The sequence below is a fragment of the Tympanuchus pallidicinctus genome, unplaced genomic scaffold (assembly GCF_026119805.1).
Source record: "Tympanuchus pallidicinctus isolate F22 unplaced genomic scaffold, pur_lepc_1.0 scaffold3, whole genome shotgun sequence".
Classification (NCBI taxonomy): domain Eukaryota; kingdom Metazoa; phylum Chordata; class Aves; order Galliformes; family Phasianidae; genus Tympanuchus; species Tympanuchus pallidicinctus.
In genome coordinates, this window is record NW_026294747.1 from 74,169,383 (window position 1) to 74,196,559 (window position 27,177).

A 27,177-nucleotide genomic window follows, 5' to 3' on the forward strand; every position below is an offset into this window, starting at 1 on the left:
CTATGGGCAGTGGCACTCCAGCACTGCCAGTGTTCTCATTATGCAGCTGTTGTCTGGATTTGGAAGCAAGGGAGATAAGGGAGATGGTTAGTGGGTATGGAGGTGATGGGTTGAGGATTGGACTAGATGGTCTTAGAGGTCTTTTCCAACCTTAATGATTCTGTGATTCTCTAACTGTGAGGAGGCCATGATATCTGGATCAGCTCTCAGCCATTCAATCATAACATCAAACATTCCAAGAGAAAACAGACTGATGTCAGCTCTGCAGCCTAAGGTGGAACACAGTAAGTGCCTCAGCCCTGCAGGCTCTGCCTCCCTCCTCCATTCCCCAGAACAGTGTTCAGCTCTAAGCTTCCAAAAACCTCATTCTAAAATCCAGCTCTGAGCTTCCCTTTGCAATAGGTGCACAAGGCATGCTGAGCTTATGGGGGATTAAAAAGCTTATTTTCTGTAATTCTGCCTTACGTTTACCGTGGACTAAAAGGTGTGGTGCTTAGATGCCTGCTAAGTTAAACCAAATGAGTCCTTGAGGTGTCTTCTTGTGAGGTGATCTACACCAAGGTTGCATGGAGCCTCTGGGCTGCTTGCAATGGGGTGTTTTGCCACTCCTTCCCAGCTGGGCTCACTTCAGTCTCCAATACAGCCATACAGCCATGGCTCCATCCGGCTCAGCCCCAGACAGCAGCTGTGTGCACAGCACTGGGCTGTGATGCCCAACCAGCCTGCCTGCCAGACGTGGCCCTTCGGGTAGAAGACCTCCTGCAGTTAATGGGATGGAAGAATTCAGGTTATCTTCCATCGCTGCAATGTGCTGTTTTCCAACACAAGATACATCCATGCACAGCAAATACCGAGATGTCTGCAATAATTTAACATCAGTTTGGAAACAGATGGGATTTTGAGCACATTCCCCATCGGCAGCACTGGATCTGAGGGGAGCAGGATTGCAGCCACTGCTGTTGTAGGGGCTCGCTCTTCCCCTGCTTCTCCTTTGCTAAGAAGGGATAAAATCTGATGCACAGTTTGTCTGCAATCGGCCGGCAGATCAAACAATTCACCTTGTCACACACAGCATGTCTGCTGCCTTCAGCATTTATTTTGCAAAACGTACATCTGCAGAAGAACTCGCGCAGACAACTGTGAGGAAAGCTTCAAATCACACGCTGGTGACAAACAGTACGTACTTGTGGTGTGACAGAACTAACGCCAATGACAGCAGTGAACGTACGACCCGTCCCTACCGCCCCGTCCCACCCGCGCACCTATTCCTGAGCCCTGCCACATCACGCCGCCATAGGGCAGCACGACCCGACGCCACCGACCCACCCGCCGTTCCCCGCAGCTCCGCCATAACTGGGCAGGAGCGCCACCGCGCATGTCCGGTGTCCGGCCGCGCTGCCGCCCGCCAGCAGAGGGGGTGAGGGAGCCGCGACGCTTGGGGCCGTGCGCGGGATGCGGGGGCAGGTCCGCGGCGTCGGGCGGGTTACAGCGCTGCGCTCTTGCTCGTCTGTTTTTGGCTTGTTTGTTTTTTGAGATTTGCAATTTCAAACAACTGAATCAGAGTCAGAATATCCCAAGTTGGAGGGACCCACGTGGATCACTGAGCGCAGCCCCCGGCTCCACACAGCACCACCCAAACGCAACATCCATTATCGCTGTCCAGATGCTCCTTGAACTCCAGCACTCGGGGCCGTGCCCACAGCCCTGTGCAGCCCGTTCCGTGCCCACCGCCCTCTGGTGCAGAACCATTCCCTGAGCCCAGCTGCCCTCCCCTCACGCAGCTCCATGCCGTTCCCTCAGCCCTGTCGCTGTCACACAGAGCAGAGCTCAGCTCTGCCCTCCGCTCCCTGTGAGGAGCTGCAGCCGCCATCAGGCCTCCGCTCAGCTCCTCTGCTCTGGGCTGAGCGCAGCCAGGCACCTCAGCTGCTCCTCACACATCTTGTTCTCTTCTCTTCACCTTCTCCTTTGGATGCTCTCTAATAGTTTTATGTCCTTATATTGCTGGGCCAGACTGCACCCAGTGCTGGAGCTGAGGCCGCACAGAGCAGAGCAGACAGCCCCTCACCAGCTGGCAGTGCTGGGCCTGGTGCACCCCAGGGCACGGTTGGCCCTTTGGCTGCCAGGGCACACTGCTGGCTCACATTCACCTTGCCATCTTCCAGAGCCCCCGGATCCCTTTCTGCAGGGCTGCCCTCCAGCCTCTCGTCCTCCAGTCCATATGTGTCATCTGGGGCTGCCCCATTCCAGGTGCCAAATCTGGCACTTGCTCTTGTTAAACCAAAAGCAGTTGGTGACTGCTCTGCCATCCTATTTGTCCAGGTCTCTCTGCAAAGCCCCTCTCTCCAAGAGAACTGAGATGCAGCTTGCTCTCAAAAAGTGCTACAGAGAGAACAGAACATAGGAAGGGACCAATCATTTTAAAAGATTCGTATGTATGAACAAGCAAATGCAATGTTTCATATCAATGTTTTTTTCTGCTCTTGTTCATGAGTGTTGTAAATACTTTTGGAATTTTCATCCATTGTTATGTTGCACAAAATTTAATTAAGGGCACTCCAGGGAGGGCAGAATTGCTGTGTCCTTTAAACAGAAAGGGTAATTGAAGCATATGGCTTACAGTAAGGCCTGCATCCATCTCACCCAATTATAAGGCATCTAAGAGAGGTCAGACTTAGAAGCTGGCTTGTCTTTACTTCCCTCTAGAGTCAATGATAGACCTGCCATCTCCAAATGGTGAAAAAAAATCCATGCAACTAACTCCATTAAAAAAAAAATAATAATATAATAATAATATAATAATTCAGATTTAGGGGAGTGTATGATACATCATTTAAAAAATATATCTGTAATTGTGATGCTTAACTCAAATTGTAAACTGTGAAGTAAAAGTCCTTACTCTTATTTATCTTGTTAAGAAGCGCAGAAGATGCTCCATAGGTGCAATGTTCCTGTGAACACCCATTAAGGGCTGAGATAAATAATCCTTGGGCACAACTGTTGTGGATGGGCTCCCAAAACGTGCAAGTAGATCCAGGAAATACCTCAGGAGAGCAGAAAGGTCGCAGGCAACAAGCTGTAAGTCTTGCTCATAGCAGACCGAGTTCTGCTCTCCTGAATTACACTTTTGATTTAACTATGTTTATAATAAGCAAACAGCAAATGCTAGGGCAGAGTGGGAATGTGTGCAACCTGCTCGTTCCTGCCAGAGGCCGCAGCATTCCACCAACACCCTGTGGATTCCTTTGCTGCCTGGGATTCCTCATCCCTTACTGATTTGACACTTCCTTTGCTGTTTCTGGGATCATGGTGAGTACATTTTAAATATTCATCTTTTGCACCTCTGTTCCTGTAGTACTGCATCTGCCTTTTGGCTCAAGGCTGCAATCACAGAGATGTTGAACAGCTCAACAAAATCCATCCTTAATTCTTGGGAGCTTTTAGAAGTCCTAAGGGACATCTGCCTACATGTTGAGGCACCTAAAATCCTTTTGCAGTCCATCCAGTGGCTGCTTCATCCCTCCAGCTGCCTGCTGGCAGTGCAGAGGAAGGTTTCAAATCAGCTTTTACAGCAGCAGGCAGCCTGATGGCAGCAGCTCACAGTCCTTTTTTTCACAGGTTCAGCATCTTTTTGCGTTTGAGTTTTTTTCCATGTTCTGTGCTGGAACTGCTGTACGAAGAGCTGCAAGAATACAGCCTACTGTTTCCGTCAGCTAGAAGGGGGGCAGCTCAGCAGAAGGTAAACACTGCACCGATCAAGTTGGGAAATATTTTATTAGGAGAGCCATGCTTCTGTTGCACGATTGGCCACTAGCACTGTTGAGGGTGTTGCCAGAGGAGAGAAAATCCTAGCCTGGCCACTACCCAACCTGGCTAGTGTGGGCTCTCATGCAGTCCAACCTGACCAACCTTATCTGCATCTATCTGTCCTCTGCACAGCTGCAGGGGTGAGAGCTCAGCAAATCCCCAGGACTGTTCTCAAGGCATCCCAGGGCTTTCTGCCTCAGCCTGCTTACATATATAAGGCTTTCTTCCTACAGGAGCCACAGGTCTGTGGAGAAGGGGTGCTTCTGAGACTCTCTGGTGCCAGTTTTGATTCTTCTGTGCCATGGCTTGTTTGTAATGGTCACTGCTTGGGCAAAGTGAACACTGCTGCCCTTGGCAGAGATGGAAGTTGGCAAAGATTGTAAATCTCTTTATTTTCCAGAGTTGTTCCTTCATATCTCATGTTTTCCACAGCAGCAAATACAGATGCAAATCTCCACACTGTAACTGGCATGCTGTGCTGCATCCTTGTCCTATTGTCATAGGCCCATTCAGTTTAACCCACACATGTGAACCTTCCCCATCATAGACTTTTGCAGCGAAGCCACAAGCTTGCACCTTTCCTCTATCTCTCTCCTGTATTTCAGCAGTCAGAGGCAAAACTGGCTGTTCCTTTGATTTGCTGATCAGCAGCATCTGATGTGTCAGGCAATAGTGAGAACTGCTCAGCAGGGATCCCCATATCCTGCATTTCAGGGCTTCACATTCTGTGGTGCCAGACCTCCCTGCCTCATCTCAGCACAACTCTGAAACACTGTTAGTATAGAAGTGAACCTTGACTTGGGCAGTTTCCCCTCTGACATTTGCCCTCTTGTTAAGACAAGCATTTATGGTATCAGAAGTAGTTATGAAAAAAGGAATACAGCAGATGGGAAAAATGGCAACAGGAATTCAAAGAGGAAGTGGTCAGTATTTGCTCAAAACTTTGCATAACAGCACTTCTCTTCGTTCTGTGACTAGGGAAAACCTATTACAGCAGCTAGGAAAGAGAAACATTTCTTTCTGTTTCTGAGCATGAGAACCAGACTCCTCATTGCCAAAAGCTGCCCAGCATGTTGTATTCAGTTGTGTGCTTAGGCTGCAATAGTTCTTTGCACCATGAGTAAAATGCAGTGTGTGTAATTAGACATTGCAATCTGCTGAAGGGCGCTGTGTTAGCTAAGCCCATTTAGCTCCTACTTTCTGCGAGGCCTTGTTTTCTTTACAAAAGGGTAAATTCCACTGGTATTTCATTTCCTATTTTTATTCTTATTTTTGCAAATTTGGTGTTTTGAGGGTGTGAGTGGCTTCTGAAGAAGAATATTTTGACGATGAGCATGACCACCAGGTGGGGAGAAGAAGGGATATGCCCTCCAGTGTCAGTGGTGGTGCCATGCTCTGTGCCAGACCAAGGAAGGGATCACAGGGCTGAAACCCACCAGAAACTGCCTCCAGCACAGTGCCAGGCCTGCTTGCCACTCCTGGGTGGTTTTGAAGACTCTTGTAGCTTTCAGTGTAGCCATGCTGGAGCCATTTGTTTTGGAGCTGCAGCCTGTTCAGGAGAAATGAGCTTATGCAAATGTCAGCTAATAATAAATAAGTGTCATTAATTTATTTATTAACTTTGGAATTAGTGGAAAAGAGCTTGAAGGGATATTGGCAATTACTAAATTTCAAAACTGTTTTTGTAGTGTTTTACGTCTACAGTTGCAAGCAGTGTCTTTGAAGAAGCAACAGTTGAAAGCAAGGGTAATTTGGCTTTTTTCTTTTTATGGTCTCTTCTCTGCAAATATAATCTTCCCACTTGGTTATTTTCCACTTTAACTTTCTTTTTTTCTTTTCAATGCCTGTAGGATGAATCTATGATTGTGAGTACAGTGGGTTGCCTACCAACCAAAATCTAGCAATATGTTATTTCTTTGTGTGAGATCTGGTAAGCTTTCCTATAGATCTGGAAAGAGGGAAAATTTCACAAATTCTGATCTGAAAATTGCTTGTCCTTCCTCTCTGTAAAGATCAAGGACACAACGGCTGCAGTCCAACCTCCAGCACTGAGAGGGCACACAATTTCCCAAGCTTTTGATGCTGGGAATCCCACATGGACACTCTTGCCTTTGCAATCACTTTCCACTCCTATGACATCTTTCAGGTTCATTCTTTCAGTGCAAAGAACCTTTCTGGGCCCTTGGTCCTAGAGAATGTCTGAAGATGAGAGAACCTTTATGTCTCATTTAGAGACCTTTCTACATCTGGTGGTGGGAAATGTGGAAAGAGCTACTACTGTCATCAAAAGGCAGTTGCACCAGACTGGGCATCTGACATTGACCTTTGGCATGTGGTAGAGGACAAGAGGAAAATTTCAGAGGAAGGACTTGCTTTGGTGAGCAAGAACAACTTGGTTATGTTTATATTGGCAGAGAGGACTCTCGGGCTCACTCTCAGGAAGGCAGAACCACCTCAAGGGATTTCTTTCAAGAAGAAATCTCTACATGCCTGGAGCAAAACCTAGCAAGTTTGTGATGGAAATAAAAGACCGCTTTAATTCCCTTCTCAGCTGAAAGGATTTAAATCAGTTGTTCCAAAGACTTGGAGTCAGTAAGCTACAAAATGATGTGGGTAGGGAAGAAAGTCTGCCTCTCTCTTTGAAACTAGGTCACTGCAAGTCCAAGAGTGAGATGGTGGAAGGAGAGGAAATGTAATAGTCAGAGTCTGCAGGCCACAAGTTGGGCACTGATCGGGGAGTGTAATCCCAAAGCAAAAGATGTATGGAAACTAGTCCCATACAAATATATGAGGTATGTTTCTATGGCCTTTGGAGGTCAGATGTGGGTTTGTTCTACCTTGCAGAAAGGAAGCTCTCTGTTGAAAGAAAATTCTAAAAGATGAACAATATATGAAGATTTTAGGAACTCTTCAGAAGACAGAATGTAAAGTCTAACCCAGCTTTTTACTGCAGTGTTCATACACTTCTACAGGTCCAGATTTTAAGGTGATGTTCCCCTTCTGTTCCTTACAAGCTCTGCATCTGCAGTGCTGCAGCATGTTCAGTCCTCATAGCCCATGACATAGCAGTTTCAAGACCTGTTAGTCCAAATTTTCATGTTACTGAAAGGCAAGGCTAATGTAAAACAAGCAGTTTAGGTCACATGGGTTTTCATTTGCAACTCTCAAATCTTAGAAGTAAAATGCCTTAAAAAGAACTTATTTCCAAAAAGACTGCAATTAAAGAGGAAAAGTTGAACTGGCTGACTATGGGGAAAATGTTTATACTTCTCTCATGGATCACTGTTGCATCTCCAGAATATGGATGGTGTATTTCTTATAAAAACTGCACGTACTTTGTCACTGAAACATTCTCTCCTTGCCTGTACCTTTATGGCCACAGCACTACTGAGGTGCTCCAGTAGTTCTCATTTCTGTGCTACTGGTGAGCAGGGACAGGAGAACAGGAGGGCACCAAGAGCCCTCATTCCTTTGATCTCTGCCTGGCTTCATACAGCTGTGAGCTCTATCAGATCTCACCCTTTCTGGGAGCCTCAGTACGCTTCTGGAAGTCTTCACAGTCTTCTCCTTGAACTTCTGCAATCAGCTATGTTTTTTTCTCTTTTAAAATGACAAGTGGGAAATGAGTTGTTCTTTTCAAGCTTCCTCCTGCCTGTTGCTTCTGAGAGAGGAGGGAGAGGCTCCAAATTCCCACTGTTCCTCACGGGCAGAGATCCAGGCAACTCTTTGAACATGCAGGATGCTCTCCGTGAGGCAGTATAATACAACACTCACCAGTCACACTGCTGGAAGCAGCAGGTCTGCTTTTAAAATACAACTTTCTAAATTGTGAGCAATGCGGGTAATGTAGTAATAATACTGAAAGCTTGTTATTTGCTCTAAATTCTCAATCGCAGCTGCCACATGTCTTGAAAAATTCATTCTAGCTGAGTCTGGGTTATGTGATAAAGGACACATCTGGAGCTGAGTCAGAGGCTCATTTACTCTTTATCTGTGCCAGAGGGAGTGTCATAATGAAAGCGGTGACTGTGACTGCTCCCCTAGAGAAGTGCCAGCATTATTGTACTCACTGTAAACTCATGGGAAACTTCACAGGCTTTTTTTTTCTTTTCTTTTGAGAGGTGCAGGCACATTTGAACCAAGACATTCCTGCTTCTCTCAGTTGCCAGGTCCTAAGCACAAGATGCAGTGTTTTTGTTATACTTGATATCAAAAACCTAGTGAATAATCAAATTCTCTGCTCTGCTACAGCTGTATCATTAGGTAAAAGCAAAAATTACTGAACTTCACCCTTAACAGACAGCGTTTTCCTTCTTTGGCTGCAGAAGGCAGGTCTCTGCAATGTGCACACAGTTTGCCCAACTCCCCACATCCTGCACAGCTCCTCTGAGCAGTGACCTCACGCACACTGTCAGCAGCAGCAAGCACCCAACCAGTTGCCATAGGCTGCTATAACTTATTCATATTGCTTTTTCCAGTGTACCTTCTAAAACTTGAAATCACATGTGAAGAAAAATAAGAATTTTCTGTGTTGTTAAGGGGAACTTGGCCAAGGAGAGGGAAGCTGTAATTGATGCAGTGGGGTTGACCATGGAGAAGAGCTTAATAACAGTATAAATATCTGCTTGACAGGCTCTAGAACCAAGTCACACATAACATTTCTTATATATAATTATTTTATATCATGCCCTGATATTAAGGACCCCCTTTTAATTCCATTTTTCCTAGGAAATACAGCTTCTGCATTCATGCTGCCTGCCCATCTCCTGGTCACTTTAACTTGGTGGCATGTGACAGAGAAGCCTTGGAGTAGGAAGCTCTGTGAAACCTGGCAGGTTGCAGAAGCGATGATCTGCAGCTTCTGCAGGGGCAGAGACAGAACAGCTCACTGCCTGGAGCAGGGACAGAGGGGATGCTGCAGAGAGGAGGGATGGCACCGGAGACATGGGAAGGATCTGGGAGCGTATGGGAACTTGGGAGAGGAATCTGTAGCCTTCATGAGCTTTGCTGCAAGCAGCTGAGCCTGCACAAGACAGGCTCTGCCCTTTAAAAAAGCATATGTGTTGTTTCCAAGGTGTCTGCTGGTAAAATGAATCCAGTTAACTCAGCTTCAGTGTCAGCACTGAGCAGTAGAGCTCTGATTTACCTGTCGGCTCAATGGCAGCACGCAACACGGAAGTAGTGTTTCACAATTTAGGATGTTTGATTTTGGCAGCACTTGATGTGTTGTACACAGATCTCTGCTTGAAAGAAGCGGGGGACGTGAAGGTGTCTGCTCGCCTTTGGAAACGGAAATAAATATTAACTTATCTGCACAATGTGTGAGCGGATCTTGCCCTGCTGCAGGAAACTCATTAATCTCACATGGAAAATAAATAAACCAGGAGAGAAAAGGATGGGTGGGATTTTCACTTCCTCCCTTCCGCAAATCATTATTTCATGTGAACAAATGCATGCCAAGGCTTTTTAAAAGGAAAATTACTGCAAAGGACAAATAAGATTGTAGAATCTTTTCAAAGCTCCTCAGTGGAGGGATAATTCTGGGTGGTGCTGGGACAATTCACCTGCTAAATGCTGCTTGGTAACTTCCACTGTTAGACCACATTTTCCATTGCCTATGACATTGTCAGACTTGTGCCATTAGGACTAAGATTTTCCATGGCAGGTGCCTGTAAAAGGCGTGATGTCTGTGTATGTGTATCAAGAATTGCCTCAGGCTGAGCATATACAAAAATTTTAGCCAAAATGGTTTTGCTTCTCAACAATTACAAGAAAAAATGTGCTGTTCCTGTCATATTAAAAACAAAAAACAAAAAGCCAGTCTCTTCTTTAGATAGGCTGAAAGGCTCTGTGCTTTGGAAGAAAAGCTTAATATTTGGCAGGAAAATTTCTTTACTCACTCTGGAAATCCACCTCAGCATGGCTGACTTTTAAGCTTAAGAAAGATCAGTTTGCTCTGGATAGAGCTTCAGAGCTCAGTATTTCAAAGTTCCTGGCTTCAGTGACTCTGTCTTATCTGGGGCCGACCAAGGTGTCTTTCTTAGCCAGCTTCTCCTCTGTTCCTCTGGAACCCTCTGCTCCAGACACCTGGGCCGGGAGAAAGGCTTCTGGCTGCTGTACTGAGCCAGTGACCAATGTGTGCTATAAGATAGGATAGGGGAAATTTTATTTGCTGATAGGGAAAATGTAGGTGGTCACTGGCACCCCATTCAGAACTACAGTTTTGAGAGTGACAGAAATTTCAGTTTCATTCAACCATGGAAAAGTTGTACTTTCAACCTAACAACACATGAGAAGAGTGGGGAAATGCATGTGAGTGACCCTTCCTTTCCAGAAAGATAAACCATGAGTTTGTACCTAAAATCAGCCACAAACTGTGTCCTTGTTCTTTCCTCACAGGTAGGAGAGATTGTTGTTCAATGCCTTGAAAATGCAAACCTTCACTGAGTATGGCTCTAACTGCTGGCCTTTCCCAAAGACAGGCATCTGTGACCAGGGTAGTCAGTACTTACATAGTCACCCATGTGTGAGTCTGTAAGTTTGCAGAACTCCAGATCTGCCCTCACATCCTCTGCAAAGTGAGAAACTGAAGAGAAGCACGGTGAGTGTTATATGCACTGACTGACTGCCTGACCTTTCTCTGAGCCCAGCAGTTTATTCTCTGATCACTAGCGTAGCTTTAGAGTGAATAATTGGTAGGGTGTTCACCAAGACTACTATGATAGGTTGAGGTTCTTTCTTCACATTTATCCATAAAATTTGGCAGTCCAGAATGTTTAATAGTAGTAATTTATAACAGCAAAATATTGCTAATAGAAATACTCCAAAGATATTTGTCACAATCCAGAGTTATGCTTCTATAAAGACATAAAGCTTCAAAAAGCAAGCAGTTTGAGAATATTTATGAGAAACAGAACTGTAAATTTAAGGTAAGAATATAAGAATATCTATTCCTGGTCATAGGATTGGTTCATAGGGTTCAGATAATCATGTACCTGGTAAGAATAGGGCTGGAAAAGGCAATGACAGCAAGTGTGAATTAAACAGACAGCCTTGGGTGAATGCAGGAACCAATTAAAATAGCATTTGACCACAGGACAGGCTTTTCACAGTATGTATTTAGGAGAGAAGGTATGGGGGCAGTTGAATTGTTGATTTGGATGGCTTATATGTGAAATCTAAATCAGATTCCGTTAATTTCTGGCAGTAAATAAGGAGGCAGGAATGAAATCTGAGGGGTGCTGCTTGGGGAAACTTGGGATGGCACAAAACAGAAAGGAAAGGAGGCATTCATCATATCTAATGGTCCGTCTCTGCTTCTACATTGGACAAATAAATGGTCACAGTACAACAATCTGTAAACCAAGGATCTGTATTAACTGCCCATTAGAATGGGTTTCCATCCATGCACAACTCTAGTGGAAGCTTTTCTTACCGTGCAGGTGCTGAGAGATGTTGCTCCTGCAAACAGATTCTCTGATCACTAATAATAGCTGAGCTCTTGTAGCCTTTTGGTGTGGAGCCACCAGTTTTGGTTGCTTTCCTTTATCAGCTTTGTAATTTCATGAAATTAAACTTTGCTTTGAGTAAATTCAAGCCTATCTTTGAGACCTCACTCAGCTGATTGATAGAAACTTGCTAACAAATCCAAGAATTACTGTGAATATACACAGACACATAAGCCAAGATTCCTTGGTAACTAGGAAAAAAAAGAAAAAAAAGGAAAAGGAAAGGAAAGGAAAAGAGAAAACGAAGGAAAAAAAGGAAGAAAGGCAACAAGAAAGAAACCAGATACTAGAAAACCTGAGAATACTTTGGATATTTTGAAAAATGGAACTTGGTTAACACAAGCACATCACAGTCATTAGGATACCTTCAGCAGCCTCTGCAAAAAGCCACTTCCATCTCTCAGCTCTCCCAGTGGTGTCATCCCATCCCTGTGCAACCTCCAGACCTGTGATCTGGTTACCAGCAGCCCTTGCTCTGCAGTGATTTTTTCTGTGATGAGGGGAGTGGAGATGCAAGAGGTAGGTTTGAAATCCAAATTAAGGCAACCCTTGAATCCTAGCTGCAGTAGACCCTGTCTGAAAATGGTACCTTTCAGCAATTTCTAGCTGTCTGACACCAATGGATCATTACTAGTTTCTACTTTGATGAAAGCTACCTACCCAAAATATTGCACTGGTCATCAGTCTGAAGCCAGTTGCTTGAATTCTGCAAAAATGTTTGCAGAAAGAAGCAATTTCCTTCATGTTTGAATATATAATATAAGCATGTAATATTAGATGGATTAGTTTAAATTAGGTGATACGGTTTTGTTGTACCAACATTTAGAGGGAAGGATAAAGAAAGCGGTTACTTACCCAGCTGGGTGGATATGGCTGCTCTGGGATTAAGCTCTGTCTTTAATTCCAAAGTTTAAAAAGTGAACTGAAATGAACTATACTTTTAAGTTTTTGATTTCTATCTTGAGGATCTCTGTGAACAAAACCTGATAGATGCACAGTGCTGAGACCCACAACAGAGGAACTGGAACTTTTACTCAGGGGTGCGCAGCTTTTTGATTGAGGCACAAACGCTTCCTTACTTATTAAAAATTGGCTGGGGGAAAGAATACAAGAATTTCGGAGAAGAATTTTTACATATTTCTGATCGTGTTGATATATGTCTGAAAGTTCTAGTCCCCAAACAAAAATGGGTAATTAAAACTTGCGCTTTGTGACTCCAGAATTTGAAAAACAAATCACACAGAATCTAATTAATGTCTATAGGATTACTTTCATGTCTACTCAGGGATAAGATATTTATAGCTACACATGAAAACAAGAAAAGAGCTTAAGGGAATGCAAACAAAACCTCACCACCCAGCACCTTAACTGTAGCATCTGCAAGGCAGCGACCATGGAATACTTGAAGTGCTTAAGGCTAGGAAGGCTGATAATGAGATTTCTTTTAAGTTCACAGTGCTGCACATTAAAGAGACACTGCCAACCTGATTTGGAAGGGAAAAGCATTACAGAACACGCACAAGATGTTTTTGTTTTTACAGAAGAGTTTTTTTCATGAGCCTTTGCCAGTGTCTAGAAAAGGAAACAGGTTTAGAAAGCAGCATACCTCATCCACTAGTTTTCTGCAGCATCTCTGCATGCTATTTGTCCACTGTAATGCTGAGTTATAGGTCGTACTGTGTGTGGCCCTAGATTGGAGATGGAGCTCCCCCCATCACTGCAAGAAGCAGCAGCTCCATGAGGCTCTGCTTTAAGCAGAATGCACTGAAGGCCAACTGCACACACTGACACTGCCTGCACGCAGAGTGCTGCTGAGTGCACAGCACAGACTGCCTGGAAGCAGGCAGCTCCAGCTCCTCTCATCTGCTCTGTGAGAAGAACCACCATTTGCTGCAACACCAGACCTGGCATCACCAGATTACACATGGCTTATCTGGGTGAAGAAAAGTCAAGTCAGCTTATTTTAGATCTACTTTTAATTAACTTTTTATAAAACCAGGCAATATTTCACTAACACATGAGTCTTATGTAGAGGGACTATAATCTCATGAAATAGCTTAGGTGTAGTCTTATGTTTATCCCACCATGGCTGCTTCAAGGACCTTCTCTACACCAATGTCCTTTAACCCTTTTGTTTGCCTTTCCCATTCTAAATGGAAGCAGCAATGTGTGTTCCAGCTGCCTGTGTGGACTGGTTCAAATTAGCACAACCTTTCAATTTTGTCTCCCATAATTTTTTCTCAACACCCACTTGAAAGAGAAAGAATGTGAGCTGCCAAACAAGTAGAGCACATCAACTTATCTGCAGTCAGAAAAAAATGCATTCAAGCAACACTATTAATGTTGCACAGTCAATCATTAAAAGTTAGGAAAGCTAATTTTGTAATTTTAAATTTTAGTGTAGTTTTTACTTACAAAATTGCATATTGACTTTTCAGTTGTGCTGTGAGTATGAATCAGTTTCTGAACCAAAAGAATCTGCTGCCTGCCAGACCCTTGTCCTTGTTCCTGAAATTGGGAAATTAATAGTGGATGATACAGGGAACTGCATGGAGAAACAGGATTGTTTTACAAATAGGATAACAGGGTGCCATTCCTGGAGAACTGCAGTCTGCTTTGCTTCTGCTGGACTGTTCTATGAGAGGAGTGCTTAATGTTAGTCTCTGATTTCACATCCCTCATCTTGGTGCCAACACAGTAACCCAGGATTTGGTTTGCAGACAGCCTCAGATGGCTGTGACTGAGGTGTGCAGGCACTGTTCTTTGAGCATACAAGGGATGCATAACCCTAGGTTAACCACTGACTAAAAAGAGGTCCTAGGAACCACACACTGAAATCAAGTGGTGCTTTTAATCTAGTTTAGTATGCAGATTTGATGATATAATGCTGTAATCACTACAGAAACTGGAAGAAAAATGCCAGCACCGCCTGTCCATCTTTACACTCACTTTGTGCTGCACAGCTGGATTCCCAGGATATGACAGAAGCTGCAGAAGGCAGATAGAGGTGGAAGAGTTTTTCTTTGCCCTGTCCGGTGCTGTGAGCTGCAGCCATATGGGCCCTGAGCAGGACAGGCTCCAATCCTGGCACGCTTCTGTGGGTGATGTTTTGTCAGATTTCCATACAGAATGAAACATCAGCACGATGACATTTATTAAGTACGTTAAAAACTGACTATCAAGAGAAGGGGAAACGTGTAGCTGACCACACTTTGGAGTAATGCGTGGTGCAACCTGCCAGCCTGCTGGTACACCTCAGGGAATACCACAGGCAACTGAGGTGTTACTGTGCAATAAATGTTTTCATGGGGCTGTAGGCATCCAGTCCAGCCCTGGAGCTGCAGAAGAGTGATTCCCACAGCACTGTGCTAGCACCAGCCATACTGAATGTACAATTCTCAAAGCACTACATGAAAGAGATTCTAAATGCTGATAGTACCTGGTTGATCTTGAATGACAGTAACTACTGAAAGACTGGCAAGAACCCAAATAGTGGTAGGTCACTGCAGACAGAGGTAAAGATGCTTTCCTGCCCATGGGGCCCTGGGCAATTTGGTCTGGTGGGAGTTGTCCCTGTCCACAGCAGGAACTTGGAACCAGATGATTAAGCTCCCTTCCAACTCAAGCCATTTTAGGATTCTGTGATTCTAAAACCAGCACCAGGTATGCTAAAGTCTGTGCTGGCTAATATGCTTCCACACACAGAAAGCCTGGAACCAGCTGGAGTTTTTGTTAAATGCAATCTGGAGTAAGAGGATCAGCCTGGCTTGAGCACTCACAGGCGTGGTCCTACTCACTGGTCAGAGGAGAAAGATCAGGAACTATTTCCAAAATAAGAACATGAGTCCAGCCAGGAAGGCAGTGCTAGGTGTAATAACAATTATCTGCTAGTCATGTGGTGAATGCTGCCGCCTGTAAAAATTTCATCCACAGCAGATTTTGCCACATTTATCTTGCCATTATTATTATTATTGGTAGATTACAATCAATAAAGAGGCATACAACTACCAAAACCTCTATGCTTTTACCTAGCATCAGATTGCATCCAGCATCCTGATTCCCAATTGTATACACTGAACAAGGAAAGACTGCACTGCAAAATCTGGATGAGCCACCCTGGAACATATGCACAGGTCCCAGTTTTCATCTCACATTCTCCTGCTTCCTGCACTCTTACGTTCCTTAGATCTGACTCTTGTTCTTTTGCCTCTGAATGGGACAGTCTCCTCATTCCTTCCTATTGCCTAGATGCCAGCAGGGAGGTCACTGGGAGTGCATGGCAGCATCCATGTTCTCAGTCTATTGCTTGGCACCAGCTACACACGTAGCAGCTGGAAACAGCCATCACTGGGAAATTCTGTCCTCATCACATCATCCCAGGCTGCAGTGTGTGTGGGGGCTTTGTAAGGAGAGTACATGCATAGGTAAGGGACAAAGACTTACTGAACTGTGGGAATGATGCACAAACAGGACTGAAGTTGTAAGAGGGTGAGTTTGCTCTGGGACATTCTTAACCTTTAAGCAGTATCAAGTGTCTCTGTAAACTGAGAACTGAAATACCCTAAAAGTTGACCAAATTAAAGTAGATTTTCAAGAATTAAAAAAGCATCCGACAAAATCTTCCTTTGCTTAATTTGAAAGCAAATTTTTTTCCATTAAACATTTCATTCATCTTTTTCCTGTTGAAAACAATCTACTCATCCTATATTTGGCTTCAGAAGTGCCAGGATGCTTTGGCTACTCATTTCCACAAAGAAGCAGAACACCCGCACGGTGCAGACCGTCAGCACAGATGCCTGCAGCCCACATTGGCGTAGCCTGGCACAGCTGGCTGGCAGCTGGTTCCAGGGTGGGGAACGTTAAGCCTTGAGCAAGGGGCTGCCCAGGCCCTTTAAAGCCTCAGCAGAGCTGCTCACCCAGCTCACAGGGCCTTGGGAAGCGGCTGAAGGGCTGATTCCCAGCAAGCAGATTTAAATAGGTTTCCAGCTTAGGGAGAGAAATGGATGCTTGTCTCTTAGGGGAGCTGCTCCTTCCTCCCACCCCTCCCTTGGATGTGCACGTACATGCACAAAAAAGAACAGAATGGGATATGAGTGCTTTCCAGGAGGAAAAGACTGTTCCTCTACAGAGGCAGAAAAGCACTTTGGCAGACCTGAGAGGTAACAGAGTTTAACTGAGTTGAAAATAAAAGACTGGTAATGAGATTTTGCACTAGATTGGCTGGCTTGTGCTGGCAGGCAGTGAGCACAGCCAGCCTGCTTACAATTCACTGGGCTGAGCTAACTGAAAATAGAAACTGAAGAACCACAGTGTGTTTGTTACCCAGTCCAGAGCGGTGAAAATGTTGACCTGGAAGGATTAAGACAAAATTACAGCTCTGAAATGCAGCCACTTGCCTTTTTCTTAGTGTTGTTACAATGGCAGTGACCTTCCTGCTACAGCAAGTTGAACTCCTACAGCAGCCCTGACAGGAGCACAAGGAAGTGTGCTCACCAGCTCTGCTCTGACAGTGGGCCATATTTCTGCTGGTCCTGGCAGCTCAGTAGAGACCAGCAGCACCTGCAAGGCAGAAGCTTTTGCTGGAGTACAGCAGCACCTGCTGCTTTGGGAATCTGAGGAGCAGTGGCTGTTTCACCCGGCAGCAGATCTACACAATCCTGGATGTTAGCTCTGCTGCAGCCTGAGCTCAAAGCATCTTTGCTCGTAGTTAGGAAGATGTAAATTTGAGACTGTCTTGCTAATGCCTACGAGGCATTTGCTTGTGTGTGAATCATCCATGTCCAAGCAAGGGCACAAGAGCTGCTGCTAAGGCATCTGGCATGTATCAGGAAGCTCTTCAGCTCATGCTCTTTTGGCTTTTTAGTACAGACTAAGTGCAGCATAGCTAGGTGCAGTCCTGATTTTAAAGGTAGGTTGATTACTCCTGGTTAAGTATACAAGGAAAGTGTATATCTTGTTAGGTCATGAAGGAAAATTTGTATTAATTTCTGGTGTCTTTCCTGATATCTGGAGGATTACGTGGCTCTCAGTATTTATCAGGCAGCTCTAGTAAATATTAGTTTAAGAATTTTCTGGATAATGAGGATGCTTTGTAACAGCTGATAGCAGCTAGATTGATAATGAGCAACTTCCAGTAGGAGGTGCTCATTTTTCAGCCCAGAGATAACCTCTCACTATGCACAACATGCAGAAGTGCCAGTGGTGCATATTGTACAGCAGCCACACTGTGCTATAGCTTCATGTAATTAGGGAGACATCCCAGAGATGGTAACTTCTGCCTGTTCTGGACTACCATCTTCATCTTCTCAGTTATGATATACCCTACTGTCAGCCACATGTATAATGTTTGTGAAATGGGAGGACCAGGTTATCTCCAAAGCAAACAGCCTTCCTGTCTAACATCTCCAGGCGCTCAGCATTGGTTACTCAATTTTCCTGTTAGAATAAGATCACTGATTTAGTAGGGTTGTTTTAATTTCATAACAAACTATAATTGTGCCCTAATTTGTGAAAAACAAAAAAAGATTTACCTGCCTCCCTCTTGTATATTAGGTGATGTGATTTTCTGAGATTATAGCTGTATTTTTCCTGTTATTCTTGGTGGCCTGTCTCTACCTGAGCAGTTGCCTCTTCTATAATGCATCCCCTCCAGGTAACACTCAGAATACTGTTAACTGAATATGATGATAACTTAAAGTAATGCCAAAGGGAGATCTGCTCTCCACTGTATAGCCACTCACTGCCCAAAGGGAAGGGAGCAGAGGTTTGTGCTCATTGCCTTAGCTCTGTTTGGACAGGTGTTTTGCACCCTGCCTCCAGGCTGCAAGACAGGAGGGACTACATCCCACTTAGGGGGAGAAAATACAGGGAAATGAGATCAGTTTAGAGGCAAAAATATAAGGAAATGAGATCAGGCAACTAGGTAGAAAATGAAATGATGGCTGCTTATCAAACCATATATATATACATATATATATATTTTTCATACTGGTGTCTGTCACTAGCTTTTGATGTTGATCTCTCAGCATCAGCATTCTCTTCATCCTATGAGGAGAAGACTAAAATACACATGCAGGACTACACTCATGAAACTGCACACTCTTGGCTTGCAGACACATCCTAATTCATTAATAGCAGCCAATACTTTTCTGTTACTGCTAGGAAGGATAAAGAAAGCAGAGATGTTGTAACTGTCTAGTGAAGCAAACAGTTCATCCTCCCAGGATTTCAGCAAAATAAAGTGCACTCCTAATTAGGGATGATAAATGCTCAACTTCATAGAAGTGAATTGCTCAGGTTGGAAAAGACCTTAAAGATCATCAAGTCCAATTTGCATTCATTATGTTCTTAATTCTTTCACAACTCCACCATACATTCTAAAGTTGTCTTAAAAGGAATGCAACATCAGTGTTTAACACAGAAATACTCCTTTGTTTAGAAGCAGAACAAACATTTTTGCATTGCCAAGTCTCAACTGAATAAGTTTTTCTCCTCTCCAAGCACTGCATTAAAATATAATATGACTATTAAGATGTATATAGGACATGCCTAGCTTTGGTCCAGCAGTGTCCAACCCAGTTTGGTGGTGGTAAGAAACTTATTTAGGCAAATCTAAACCAGTAAACAAGATTAAAAAATATATCAGTAGGTGTGCCAGAGGTCAGGAGGTGGCAGTAAAACTCTGAGATGTTTGATCTGCATGCCAGGAATGAAAGTGTTTTAACTGCAAACCAGAATTAATAAATGATTAACTTGTAAGATTCCAATAAGAAAAGCAAGGCATGGTCAGATACTGATCATACAATTAGGAACAGTATAAGGGACAGTTAAATGATATGGGTTATACAGATAAAGCTTCATTAAAATCTTAGATAATATTCATAATTAAAATAATTAACAGTTCAAAACAGGAAAATTCCAAGTCTGAGAAAGCCCCAGAATAACTTCTCAAGTTGGGTGGAGTAGCAATAATGGATGTATTTCAAAATTCACCAAAATGGACTATAGCCTGATGACTAGGCAAGTTTATATACATACACACAGAGTAAATATATATATTCACACACATAAACACACATCAGTAGCATGCATTTGGATGGAAGAGCAAAGACAAGAACAGCTTGTCTTTGAAGCAAGATTATGGGAAAACATACAGGAATGTGTTCAAAGTAAAACAGAATGTGAAGTATCAGTCTAAAGACAGGATTCAAACTTGGAATATGCATGAAGCAAACTGCTTAATTTCTGCTCAGCTTACTTTATTTAGCTTCTCCTTCATAAATGAGAAGCTGGTGGCATGAATGGCAGAATATCAAAATGGTCTGCAGTAAGGAAAACTATAAGCCTGAGAAAGATGAATGAGATATTTGGTGAAGGGACAAAAGCTGACTTTGGTCACTTATCAAAACTGTATGCATATTCAGAGTAAATTATGCATAGCAAAAACAGCCACAACAAGCTCGTTCAACATGAAGAAATTAGAATGGTAAGTCCTGAAGGCGGGTGTTTGCCTCAAACCTTTATGCCTTTATGACAGCTGGATTCTCCTGAAGAGAAATACGCACGCACCAGAAAATCAGAAAGGTGATCTCACAAAAATTCCTCAGAACTCTAAAGCAGCAGAAGTTTACAAGAGGAAGGACAGACTGGACAGAGCTGACACTGCTTGACTTTTTTATAATGAAAGGAAAAGGTTATAATTACCGTAAGGTATCTAGAAAGAGATTCAGAAATTGCTATGGAGAACTCATAGAAAAATTGTTCATGAACATCAAAATATCAGAGCCCTGTTTCCTTAGGAAACAAACCTAAAACAACTAAAAACATTGGTTAGCACGTTTTTGTATTTATTCATATTGATCTGTTCAGGATCCATATGCCCTACATCAACACGACAAATTTATACCATATCAGAAAAGGAAATTTGGATTCTCTAGAGAACTCTTGTTTTTACAAGTAAGAATTTAACCACAACTGTAAAGCAAATAATGTGTACATGTGAATGTGCGTGTTCTCCCAATAAAATCATTTGCATAATTCATTTACTGCACCTAGATATACTTTAGAGTTCTGCTTAACAGCAAATTTCAGAAGGTTTTGCAATTACAGTATGAAAAAGTGTGAGAAAACCAAATCAATTTTTAATAAGTTCTGTTTCTACATGTTTTCCAGCATCCTCATCTTGCAATGATTTTTGCTGGTTCCAGTTCCTCACAGTAGGTCTTTCATGCAAGGCAAACCTGCCTGAATACCATGAAGGTGAAGCACTAACACAAAAAAGCAGCAAGCATTTTCAGTGTATCAGGAGAAAAAAAAAAAAAAAGGATGATAAGGACTTATTTAACTTGTTCCAATAGTGCTGCAATTTGAGACAGAAGCATAAATAATGCTGATTATACTTTGTCAGACTAAATCCAAGGCACTAACAGTTGACTCCAGGCTGCTGTCATTTACAAATGCAGGGAGCCATTCAAATATATGTGTTTTAAAAAAAAATTATTTTCTAGAAAATTCTCTAAACAAGCATTGCTGGTAAACTCCTCTCAAATGTAATGTGATACAAGCTCTGTGCCAAAATCTGGAACACAGCGGAGTGCTCTGAACAGAGTGGGAGACACCTGAGATGATTCTCTTAAATTATGCAAGAATCTCAGCTATGCACAGTAAAAGCATCAGTGTCAGGAGGTGAAGAACACAGCACTCTATACACTCACAACTAAATGCATTTAAAGCAGGAGTTCTCAAAACTCTCCCAGGAGTTTTGGCCACATTTTGTAGAGGAACTCTTAGTTTCACTTCCCGTTAATAATCATAAAACATCTTTGTGCCAGACACAGCACAAAGACATGAAAAAAAAATTTTAGGAAAGTATTTAATATGTTTTAGCTACCTTAAGACAACAGCTTAGCAACTTTAAAGAGCAGGGCCAACAGCCTGTTTTTGGCTCTTTGGAGACCACCAGAAGGAGTGTGGGCCCTGGAGTGGTCTGCAGACACGGTACCACCTGGGACGTCTTTCTGTGGTTGTATTCCTCCATGAGAGATGTAGGAGGTTACTTTTGCAGATGTCTTACCTCGTTAGCCAAATCAGTCACGTTTAAAGTGTTTTGGGCACTACTGTCTCTTATTATTAGCTTCCCTAGTGTCTTATTTCCTCTTGTCCTTTTCCACCAGAGGAAGCCCTAGGAGAATAATCAAAGGAACATCAACACCTAACCTCCTTGATTTTAACTCCCTGTCTTCTGCAGGTCTGGCTCTTAGACTTTCAGACTTTGGACTGATTTAATGATGTCGGGATGCTTAGTTCTTAACTGAAGTTGCAATGGAGAACGTCACCTCCCTGACGTTTGTAAAGAGCACTGTGGGTTTGTAAAGAGCACTGAACTGTGGGAAGATATTCACCCACTTCAGCTTCATCTGTTTAGCAATCAAATGGGAGTGGCCAGTTTGCAGGAGTTGCATTGTTTTGGATTTGTGAAGAATAGGTCCTTTTTCAAAGCAGAGGGCTCAACTTACTCTTGCCAAACACTATAAGAGGAAAAGAAGGGTAATTCTTGGATGGTAGGACGGCAAATCATCTTTCTGGCTAGAAGCCTTGTTTTGGAGTTTTGTTGCTTAGTATCTGTCAGCACTTTAATTCCTAGGAATTAACTTTCTCTTCCAACAACTTGGCCTCAACTAAATGTTTGCATATAAAGTGTCAGAACTCAGAAGTTTTTTTAACTTTTTTTTTAATTAACTTTCCAAATGTGGTTATGTCTCAAGATATGAAAAAAAGTACTTGGGGGGTACCCGACACTAAAGAAAAAAGTTATTAGTGTGGCACACATTCAATCCTGTGAAATATTTAAAGGAAGGCAAGATGAACATTTAAAGTACGACTTTGAACAGTGCAAAATTCTGCAGATTTATCCTGAACCGGGGCTGTATTTTGAGGTGTCTGGCACTTCTTGCCATTGCAATTACTCTACTGCCTTTGAGAATAACTTATTACAAAACTAACCTCACACGTTCAACCGGTTTCCTTTCAGAAATACTTCATGTGCTGATGGATCACAAGAGGAGGGATCTCATCCCCAGACTCTGAAGATACAAACAAGAAGGAAGTAGTTGTTAACGATTTGCCGATATAAACTAAAAACAAACGGCAACTCAATGAAACCATGCAATTCTGCAGTGCCCCAAACCCTCGTGTTATATCGAACAGAAACCAGTGCTAGAGGGTGAGCGCGATTAGCTGCAGTACGGCATGCACTGAGGCGTGCCTGCTGAGGGAAGATGTGCCCCCAAAAGGAGAGGAAGTTAGAAGAAATTAAGAGCCTTCGTGAAACACTGACGCATCTCAGTGGACTTTCGTTACAGTCACGTTCATCAGCCCAAATCCCACCTGAGGGCAACGCAGAAAAACTCCGCCAAGCACAGAGGAGCGAAAGCCGTCCCGAGCAGCACGACAACCCCGCGTCGCCAGAGCCGCTTCAGCGCCCGCAGGACACGAGCCGCGTCCACCTGGCATCACGGGACCCCCGAGGGGCGGGCCGCAGCCCCGCCCGGCAACCAATCAGCGCTCCGCCCCGCGCCGTTCTCCCTCCTGCAGCCAATAGGACGCGAGGCTGCCCGGGGCCCGGGCGCGGGCCGGAGCCGTGTTCTGGCGAAGCGGTCGTTGGTATCCGCGCGCTCCCGCGGAGCTCCACCCCTCGAGGCGGGGCTCAGCGTGGCCCGGCCCGGCCCAGCGCGGCGGCTGAGGCGATGCGGAGCCGGGGCGCGCGGCTCCTCTCCTAGACGGAGGTTGGGGTGCGTTCGCCGCCACTCGGGAGACCCGACCTCAGGTAGGAGCCGCCGCCTCCGCCGGGCGAGGCGAACGGGACGCGACACCGGGTGCGCCGAGGCAGGTGCGGGGCGGGGGGCGACCGAGGAGGCGCCGGGGTGAGGCGGGCCGGGGGCGAGGCCCCCCCGCGGGTTCCAAGATGGCCCCCGCCCCCCTAGGGAGGCGGCCGGCCTCGCCGCCCCCCGTCCGGGAGCGGAGCCTCGCGGCGCTCCCGGGGCCGAGGGGAGGGCTGAGTCGCTCTGCCCGGCTCCCGGAGCCCTTCGGGGCGGTGCGAGCTCGTCCCGGGAAGTAATGGATGTGAGCGGACGTGAGGGGACGGCGGGCGCGCAGCCGGGCTCGCAGAGCCGTAAATTTTAATTTGCGGCTGTCGGTGACGCGAGGTGTGCTCGTAGATCGGTTGAGAATAGCGTAACTCGGGCGTGGAGCCGGCCGCTCGTTGGTTTGCTAATGCTCACGCTTAATCTGCGTTGAGCGAGCTTTAAAAACATCCGTAAATAGCATTATGAATTGGACGAGTTGCACGTGAGCGGCAGAAACGAGCCTGGATGCGGCGGCACTCGGAGCGCTGTGCTCCCCGCTATGGTCCGGGCTGCGCTGCTGCTCAGCCCGTGGCATAGCAGACAGACCCCTTCCCGCACCTCCAGAGCTTGGTCCGGTTTGGTTTCCTAAACAGCCCTGTTCATCTTTGCCTTTCCCTCCTGCAGAACGTGGTGTGCGATAACTTCAGGGGCTTTGGGGGCGGGCGTCCTTCAACCTCACGGAGATCTCCAGCACTGAATTTCAGCATCTCCTTTCTACAGTTTTCAGTGAGGTTCAGAGTTCTTATTTCAGGCACCTCTAGACTGAGATTCTGGTTTCAAGGAGAGCTGCTTGTAGCCACCGTTCCTTGTTAAAAGTGCTCTTTGTAGATGTCCGTTTTAAAATGTAGCCTTTAGAGTTTTGGTATGAGGTATTAGTGTCATCCTTCATGACCTTTTAATGCAGGGGTGATTATGTCTATGCCGTATTTACAGAAGATCTGGCTTAATTTACAGCTTCGATTTTCACTTAGTTAGAATAAACAATACTTTCACTGATGTGGATGATTAAATCTCTGATCTCGCTTAGAATTAATGTTAGGATTTTGGTAAATGTCACTGTTGGATTCAGTAAGTCTTTTTGTATTCAGAACGAATGATTACATGCAGTTTCTAAAAGCGGTCTTAAAGCAGCGGTTAATTTAGGTTTTAGAATTTAATCTCTTAGAGTGGAGAATGAATGAAAGGGACACGGCAGTTTCAGCTGTGCATGTTTATTCATCAGAATGACAAAGAGTAAAGCGGCAACCTAAATGGCAAAAGGTAGATCTAAATGGGCTTGGACTTAGAGTCGTTTTGGATTTGACCATCTCTCTGCTTACATGTGTGCACGTAAATGGGGACAGAGGTAGTCCCAGAGGTGCTTATTGCTGTCAGGTGGCAGAGAACATTGAGGAAACATTGCTCTGTGTTTACTCGGTTCTTGTTCTCTTCCTCAGGCATCTATCAGCAGTCTTTATCAGAGACAGGAGGCTGTGTTGCATGAGCACTGCTTCTGGGCTGGTATGGCGTTTGTGTGCACAGTAAAATGTCTTCTGTGCTGTAACACCCAATTTGGAATTTAGCTTTCATATTAGGCAGGTGCAGCGCTGTAGGTTTGTAAGAGCACAATGTAAAATCAGAACCAGGTGCACAGAAAGCAGATTAACATACTATTGCTTTCAGTGCTTATTTGTACCTTCATTAAAATTGACAGAGCTCCCCAGCTCCTGATAGAAAGCAGTCGCAAACATGTCTCAAAGTGCCAGCCCTCTCCTGAGTGTGTGGTGGGAACGCTGTGGTTCTCAGAAAGATGCTGGTGGAAACTGCTGGAACTCCCATCTGTTCTTAGGATGTTGCAGCACTGCCTTTGACTAGAAGTGAAGCTTTGATTGTGCTTTCCTGTGATGAATTCTCCTTATGCAGCAAACAGCCAGGCGTACTTGAGCCTTTCATTTAGCTGTAACATATGGAAGGGAGCAGAAGGACCATAAGAAAAGTAGTTCAGTAGCACCTTTCTGTCTAACCTGGTTCCTCCATGTAAGGGTTATTTCACAGAATCACAGAATCAAAGAATGGCCTGAATTGGAAGGGACCTCAAGGATCATGAATCTCCAATATCCTTGCTGCAGGCAGGGCCGCCAACCTCCCCATTTAATACTAAACCAGGCTGCCCAGGGCCCCATGCAATCTGTCCTTAAACACCTCCAGGGACGGGGCATCCACAACTTCTTTGGGCAGCCTGTTCCAGCACCTCACCACTCTCTCTGTAAAGAACTTCCCCCTGACATCCAATCTAAATCTCCCTTCCCTCAACTTAAAACCATTTCCCCTTGTCCTGCTGTTATCAACCCTTTCAAAGAGTTGATTCCCCTCCTGTTTTTAGTCTCCCTTTAGGTATTGGAAGGCTGCAATGAGGGCACCCCACAGCCTTCGTTTTTCCAGGCTGAACAAGCCCAGCTCCCTCAGCCTGTCTTCATAGGGGAGGTGCTCCAGCCCTTTTCTTTGTGGCTCTCCTCTGGACCCTCTCCAAGAGCTCCCTATCTTTCTTGTACGGGGGGCTCCAGACCTGGACAGAGAACTCCAGATGGGGCCTCACAAGAGCGGAGTAGAGAGGGACAATCACCTCCTTGTCCCTGCTGGCCACCCCTCTTCTCTTGGAGCCCAGGATACCATTTACTTTCTGAGCTGCATTTCAGAACTTGCTATGGTAATAAGTAAAAGCAGGAAGAAATCCAGTCTTGCTGCTAGCGAAACTTCTGTTACTTGTCTCCTAGTGTACCTCTTTGAAGGCTGTTGTAGTGACTGAAGCAATTTTTACCACCTAGCGCAAGGTGAATTACACATGGGAGTCCCAAAAGCTTTCCACTTAGTTGTGCTAATACAGCTTAATCCCAGCCTGCGGTGTGTGTGTTCTTCCTGCCCCATCTCCTGGGAAGTTCTCATTCTGGTTGCTGCTATACATAGCTCATTAAGGAAAAGATGTGGTGTATTCACTTGTCCCTTCCTAATTTTAGTCTTAGAAATATATGACACAATAAATTGACACTTGCTTGCAGAGGATCCTGAGTATTTATATCATAAATGATGTCATATCTTGGATTTCCTTGCCAGGTAGTAGTACTAAGTAGAGCAGGAGGGAACAAGCCTTACTTAATGCATGTCATATTAGCCTCGCGGTGCAGTATCCTTAACATTCCTGGGCAGCTCAGCCCACTTGCTCTGTGCCACACCTCGCTGGCTGTGTGGCAGCTCTGAGAGCCCTGGCTCTGCTTGTCGGTTTTCCAGGACCTTTGGAAGATCACCACGCACTCAATGAAGTTCTTTTAGTGAGTATCCAAGTTTAAGTGGTACTTTGACGTGCTCTTTACTTCAGCTAGCAGTCTTACTTTTAGAGGAAAACCAGCAGAAAGCAAAAAGAAGCTCGTCTGAAGATGCACAAAACTTTTCTTGGGTGTTTTTGAAGAGTATCTATATTCTTTATGCATAGCTAGCAAGGAATATGACTTGAATTTTCCCTCCCCTCTTCAGAAGGGTGTTCTTGAGCAATAGCATTAAGCAGACTAGTTTTGGGGACCACAGCTTCTGTCCTGAAAATGACTTAGCTGTGTATGTTGTGAATCAAGTGTAGCAATCTTGCCATTGCTAGCTATGGAGAAATGATGAGTAGCGACTATGAGAGGGTTTCAATATATTTAATATTTTGGGATTACATGTTACTGTGGCCACTGTCTTGGTTTTGTCACTTTTCTATTCAGTTGTGAGGGCTAAGATGCTCCTTCAATTCCCATTCTTGGGGAGCTTAAATGAAATCACAAGTCAGGCTAAAATTCAGCCTGGATAAAAAGCTGAACAGTGCCTTCTGAAAGTATGTTATGAAATCATAGAGTCATAGAATCACTAAGGTTGGAAAAGACCTCTTAGATTATCTAGTCCAACTGTCAACCCATCATGTCTACTCATGGAATCGTTAAGGTTTGAGAAGA

At 44.5% G+C, this 27,177-nt stretch overlaps 1 protein-coding gene and 1 long non-coding RNA gene across 5 annotated transcripts in view; one reads left to right on the top strand and one right to left on the bottom strand.

The window, feature by feature from the left end:
* Positions 1–4: 4 nt before the first annotated feature.
* On the bottom strand, positions 5–22,894 carry LOC128085525 (uncharacterized). Its single transcript, XR_008209003.1, has 3 exons — positions 22,698–22,894; positions 22,314–22,393; positions 5–53 (listed from the first exon to the last, which is right to left on the bottom strand). It is a non-coding gene; the product is annotated as an uncharacterized LOC128085525 (long non-coding RNA).
* A 110-nt stretch (positions 22,895–23,004) lies between these two features.
* The window catches only part of MPP7 (MAGUK p55 scaffold protein 7), a 144,285-nt gene continuing 140,112 nt past the window's right edge, over positions 23,005–27,177 (top strand). For 2 of the 4 annotated variants that reach the window (XM_052693095.1, XM_052693101.1), the window contains exon 1: positions 23,005–23,136. The gene's annotated coding sequence lies outside the window, so the exon portion shown is untranslated. The remainder of the gene's footprint in view (positions 23,137–27,177) is intronic. The other 2 variants (XM_052693097.1, XM_052693099.1) reach the window with 2 other exon arrangements.